Raw genomic sequence first — 5,938 nt, forward strand, 5'->3', positions numbered from 1 at the left:
CATTCTATTTGCGTTATTAAAAAATAAAAACTAATGGCAGAAAGGCCAGGCTACAGCTTGAGGGGGAAACAGTAAGGCACAGCCATGAACCTGTTAAGTGGGAAACACTCCATACGAACCTCCAAGGACAAGCTCCACACGAGAGAAACGTCATTTTTATTCAGGGAAGACATTAACGTATTAACACATAAAGCACACATGTGTACAACAGGAAAGTCACTAAGACTACACAACCAAGTCTGGGGTAGAGAGTGTAACACAGGTGAAGGGAACAGAGGGTCACTGTCGAACATCAACATTTCTCCACTGAAAAATGCTACCGATCAAAGGAAAACAATTAATGAGCACAAAAGGCATGTGTGTTTTATACAGATACTTTTAAATGTTAAAACATCTGCAGAGCTCAAACCTGATCCAGCTGGGATCTTACCCTGCGCACAGGCAGGAATCCCATGCAGATGTGTTAAGGCTAACGCAGTGCCCTGAGTGTTCACGGGGCTCTAAGCAATATAAAACCCTGTTGGCAGCCCGGCGTGGTAGCGCATGCCTGGAATCCCACTTGGGAGGCAGAGTTTGAGGCCACCTTGGGCTATATATTGCAGAGACCCTGTTTCAAACCAGAACGCAGTAAAAACTGAGTCTGCAGTGAGACGGCTCAGCTGGTAGAGGTGCTTGCTGCCAAGCATGGCTACCTGAGGTTGGTCCTTCTATGCTACACAATGAAAGAACCAACGTCTACAAGCTGTCCCGACCCACACGTTCTATAGTCTGTGTGCACACATATGCATACACTTGTGCACATATAAACCAGTAACAAAAAAAAAAAAAACAAAAAACCAGCGGTTTAACATAACGATATAATGGGCTATGTACTGTACAGTGTAATCCCTAAACACAGTAAGGAAGTAGCCAGGCATGGGGGCGTGCACCAGTAATCCTAGCTCATAGGAAAGAGGAGGAAAGGGATCCTAAGTTCTAGAGCAGCCAAGGCATCACAGGACAACCATACCTAAAAACACACAAACAACAGAAAATCTGTTAGCCACATTTAAGTGTCACGGGTTCTTTGGGCACTGTCACCTCGGCTTTTAGCAGTGCAGAAACAGTGGGGAACCTCTGTCAACCGCCCATTCTCCACTAAGGGGATGTTTACGTCTTTCTTGCGGCTTTCAATCAGCTCAGCCCGTTTAGAGTCAGCTTGTCCAACTCCAGCTTCTGCTATTTTCAGTCTTTGATAAAATATACATCATGAGTTGGGCAACTTCGTATCTGAATGTCTCTAAAAGGAATAGATGTTTTCTTTGTTTGTTTTTGAGATAGGGTTTCTTTGATTCAATCAGTATATCCAGGAAAGTCAACTGCTGTGAAATTTAACCATATGAACCCAACATGGGTGTGACTCTGCCATAGCTATGTAGATGGAGTCCACTCCTCTTGTCCTCTACCTAAAAAGAATCTGTCCCCTCCCACAGACCCTAGATTTTTAAAATGAAATAACATCTTACATGAATTTATCTTAATACACGGCTAACCAGTGAGAAACTATTTTTTACTTTTAAAGATTTATTATGGGGAGCTAAAAAGATGGCTCAGCAGTTAGGAGCACTGACTTTTTCTGTTGTCCTGTGGTGCCCTTAATGAGATCTTCTGCCTACAGGCATACATAATGCTATATACATAATAAATGAATAAATCTTAAAAAAATATTTATTTTGGATGATGTGTGAACCTTTAATCCCAGTGCCCTAGAGGCAGAAGTAGGCAGCTCTCTGATGGCAAGTTCCCGGCCAGTTAGGTTACAGTCAATGTTCTTAACCACTGAGCCATCCCTCCAGTCCCCAAACTTGTCTTAAGTAAAAATAACAATAGTTTGTGTTTCTGTGAGTGCAGATCCCCGAGGAGCCTGGATTAGGGCATCAGACGGGCTGGAGCTGTAGTTACGAATAGCTGGGAGCTGCCTCCGTCAGTGCTAGGAACTTGACCCCAGTCCTCTTTAAGAGCAGCAGACACATCCTGACCCCACCGCCAGCCCCTTCTTCTGTTTTTAAACACTTTCCCTTAGTGGCTGCTGTATACCACTCTCCTCCATGCCAGTGACTTTACTACATCACCAGGCCCCATCGGTTATACACAGTTCTGCCCTAATTGCTCATGGCCTTAGGTCTGTGGGAGGGGACGAGAGGAAGGGACTCCATCCACTCAGCTATGGGAGTCACATCCATGCTGGGTGCAGACTTCCTGCTGTGTGCTCCTGCTCATAAGCTCTCGGCTGTTGCTTTGTAAAGAAGCCTTATTCATAAGCTCCCTGAGTTCCCCAGCGTGAACTCCAGAATCTCACTCTGGTTTGTCCTTTGCACTGTAGGGAGGTAGACACTGAAAATCATATCATTGCCAATTTGTGGAAAGTGAGCCTCACAGTAAAAGAAACTTGAGCTATGTTAAAAAACAAAGAGACAGACACCTTTAATCCCAGCACTCAGATCTGAGTAAATTCTAGGACAGCCAAAGGTACACAGAGAAACCCTGTCTTTTTTTCTTTTTTTTTTTTCCGGAGCTGGGGACTGAACCCAGGGCCTTGCGCTTCCTAGGCAAGCGCTCTACCGCTGAGCTAAATCCCCAGCCCCGAGAAACCCTGTCTTAAGAAACCAAAACAACGGGGCTGGGGATTTAGCTCAGTGGTAGAGCGCTTACCTAGGAAGCGCAAGGCCCTGGGTTCGGTCCCCAGCTCCGAAAAAAAGAACCAAAAAAAAAAAAAAAAAAGAAAAAGAAACCAAAACAACAACAAAAATCAAGCACTAGAGTAATGGAGCATGCCAACTGTCATGGCGTCATCCTGACTACTCAGGAGGTCCTTAGGAGGATAGGTTCAAGGCTAGCCTGAGATTACCTGCATAGGCATGTAGGGAAGAAAGAAAAAAATCAAGCTGGGAGATAACAGCACCGAAAGCCAGGCAACAGGGCACTCTATTAAGACTAAGAACTGGGACGGGGCTGTGGTTTGGTGTCTATCAATTATGTGTACAGTCCTAGGCGTGATCCCAGCACCAAACAATTTCCAAGAACTACAAGAAGGCCAGTGTGGTGGTGCACACCTTTACTCCCATCGCTTGAGAGGGAGGGAGATGATCTCTGAGTTCGAGGCCAGCCTGGTCTACACAGTGAGTTCCAGGACAGCTCTGTCCAAAACTACACTGTGTGAGCTTAGTAGCAGATTCTTCCTAAAGCGTCTGTTATGGCTTGAGTGTCACTGTGCCTGGCTCCACCCGACTCCTGCTCATTCCCCGCATCTGAGGACACGTATGTGTGACCAGCCAGCTTCCTGCAGCCATGCTCTCCCTGCCTGCTGCAGTCTTCTCCACCATGATGGACTGAATTCCCATGGAATTCTCCTTTAAGGTGCTTTTGCCGGGGTGCTGTATCATGGCCAACAGAACAACTGAGACAGCTCTGAAGGAGTTAGTAATACACTACTCTGCCGAAGACACCCAAAAGCCAGTGAGTATAAAGATTCCTCCTGGGGACAGGAAGATGGCTCTAGCACTCTAGCCAAAGCTCAGAGATAGCATAAATCTGCAGTCCCAGGGATCTACGGTAAGGTCAAAGGGTCTCTGGAAGCTCAAACACCAGCAAGCCTGGGCACGCAGAGTGACTTGACATGTTCCCTCAAAAACAGTGGCGGATAAAAAATGACACAAGGTTGTCCATCGACTTCTACACATGGCTGTGGCAAGACTGCACACGTGCATGCTTACCAGACACAAAAGACAATAATCACTGGTAGTTCTTAAAGGCATGAGATGATGGGTGCAGAGACGGCTCACTGTGGCTCTCCCAGTTGACCCAGGTTTACCTAGAGCCTGCACAGCAGAACACAATTACCTAACTGCAGATACAGGAGACTCTATGCCGTCTTCTGGCCTGGTAGCACCAGCACGCACATGACACAGATGTGCAAGCAGGCAAGCCTCTCATCCACACAAACATGTTTAAAAAGATGGAGATAAAATTTCCCTGTGGGTTAAAAGATGCATCTTCAGCACCAAGGGCGAGCACGCTGATGAGATTAGTGTAGCCAGCTGTTAACCCTCATTTCCCTAGCTGGTTCCCTTCCAAGCTGACTTTCTGGACCAAGCCATTTGGCCTTAGCACTTTTCCTTTACTTACTATTCTTTTCCAGTACAGTAAATACGTCGCTGGCTTTATTCATGAGACGGGGTCTCGATCCCTGGCTGCCTGAGAACTTTCTTTTTAGATCAGGCTATCCTCAAACTCATAGATATCTGTCTGCCTTCGCCTAGCACACCCAGTGAAGCAGCCAACTCTTAGCTGGTTCTCTATGTCTTTGTGAGGCTCCCATGCCCAAAACTACTTTTTGTTTTGCTTTTTGAGATTGGTGGAGTTTGCTCTGAGGGCAGACTAGCGGAGAACTATTTATAGTTGAGGCAGTCATAACTCAGCCTAACAAGTGTGGTATTATAGGTGTGAGCAGCCAAACCTGGCCCCATATAGATGGATATTACATAAATTTGTAAAGTTTTTCTTCTGTGAATTTGATATCAATCACAATTTTTGAGTCCCTATGAAACTCAAGGAGAATGCAGGCCAGGAGTGAGGTTTTGCTCTCCCAAAGGTTCCATTCAGAAAGCTCATGTGAGGTGGGAGATGATGTGGTAATTTAGGCATTGGCTGCTCTTCCGGAGCAATTTCCAGCTCTCATGGTGGATTACGGGCATCCACAATCCCAGTGCCAGGGGAACCAAAGCCATTTTCTGGCCTCCATGGGCACCAGGAATGCTCATATGACCAGCACCATGTCACCTTGTTCAGGCTGGCTTGACACTTATAAAGGAGGGAAGCCTTGCCACTTAGTTATCTCACCTGTAATGTGTCATTACAGGGCCAGGGGCCAGGTGCTCAGATATGCTAGGACATGCACTACCACCAAACTACACCCAAACCAGTGCTCTTTTTCTTGAGATTCGTACTATGTAGCCCTGGAGCTCACTCTGAAGTCTAGGCTGGCTTTGAACTCATAGAGGTCCACCTACCTCTGCCTCCCAAATTTGAGACAGGACAATCCACCATTATGCCTGGCTATTTTCATCATAAATTTGCACAGCAATAGAATAATAGTCCATAAGCAAAGCACAGGTAAATAACATTATTTACATATTATCATATGATAATTAAATCAACTAAATTAATCTCTATTAATATGGAAAGAAAGTTTCTAAGTAAGAAACAGAAAACAACAGTATGAGCTGTAGTAGGGCTTTGTTTGTTTATGCCTCTGAGACAGGCTCTTACTATGTAGCTCTGGCTAGCCTGGAGCTCAGTGTGTAGATGAGGCTGTCCTCAAACTTTTTTTTTTTTTCCTTTTCTTTTTTTTCAGAGCTGGGGACCGAACCCAGGGCCTTGCGCTTGCTAGGCAAGCGCTCTACCACTGAGCTAAACCCCCAACCCCTGTCCTCAAACTCTTAAGAGACCCATTTGCCCATACATGCTAGGATAAAAGGCATCGACTGCTGAAAGCTAAGATGGAGTTCTCTTAAGGTAACAGTACAAGACCATGGAAGACAAACACAGATCTCCCCGAAGCCTTTTCCTTGGGGAGGGTAAAAAGGACGGGAATGAAGTGTCGAGTCCTGGCTGCGCATGCAGGAAGGCACAGTGAGCTCGAGGTGGGAGACATGAAGGGAGGGGGGTCAGTGTGGCCTTGTCAAGGCTATTTACTCTGGGTAGTGAGTGGGGTTAGGTACTTGCAAAACTGCTAACAGCATCTTTCTGTTTTCAACACTGTACCGAATGACCTTAAGCGGTGTATCATCCAGAGCTGCAGGATAACCAGTAACTGCAGGTTAAGTCTCTCCTAATACACTGTGAATTACATTTTAGAGAACTGAAGTTATTCTTGTACTCTAATCATAAATCACAAATA

The 5,938-nt window shown here is 45.7% G+C and overlaps 1 long non-coding RNA gene across 1 annotated transcript; it reads right to left on the reverse strand.

Annotated features, from left to right (window-relative positions):
- Positions 1-137: 137 nt before the first annotated feature.
- LOC148006643 (uncharacterized) lies at positions 138-4,578 on the reverse strand. The gene is made up of 2 exons (XR_015673820.1): positions 2,742-4,578; positions 138-2,561 (listed from the first exon to the last, which is right to left on the reverse strand). It is a non-coding gene; the product is annotated as an uncharacterized LOC148006643 (long non-coding RNA).
- Positions 4,579-5,938: the final 1,360 nt, after the last annotated feature.

Source organism: Rattus norvegicus, chromosome 2 (assembly GCF_021556685.1).
Source record: "Rattus norvegicus strain SHRSP/BbbUtx chromosome 2, alternate assembly SHRSP_T2T, whole genome shotgun sequence".
Lineage (NCBI taxonomy): Eukaryota > Metazoa > Chordata > Mammalia > Rodentia > Muridae > Rattus > Rattus norvegicus.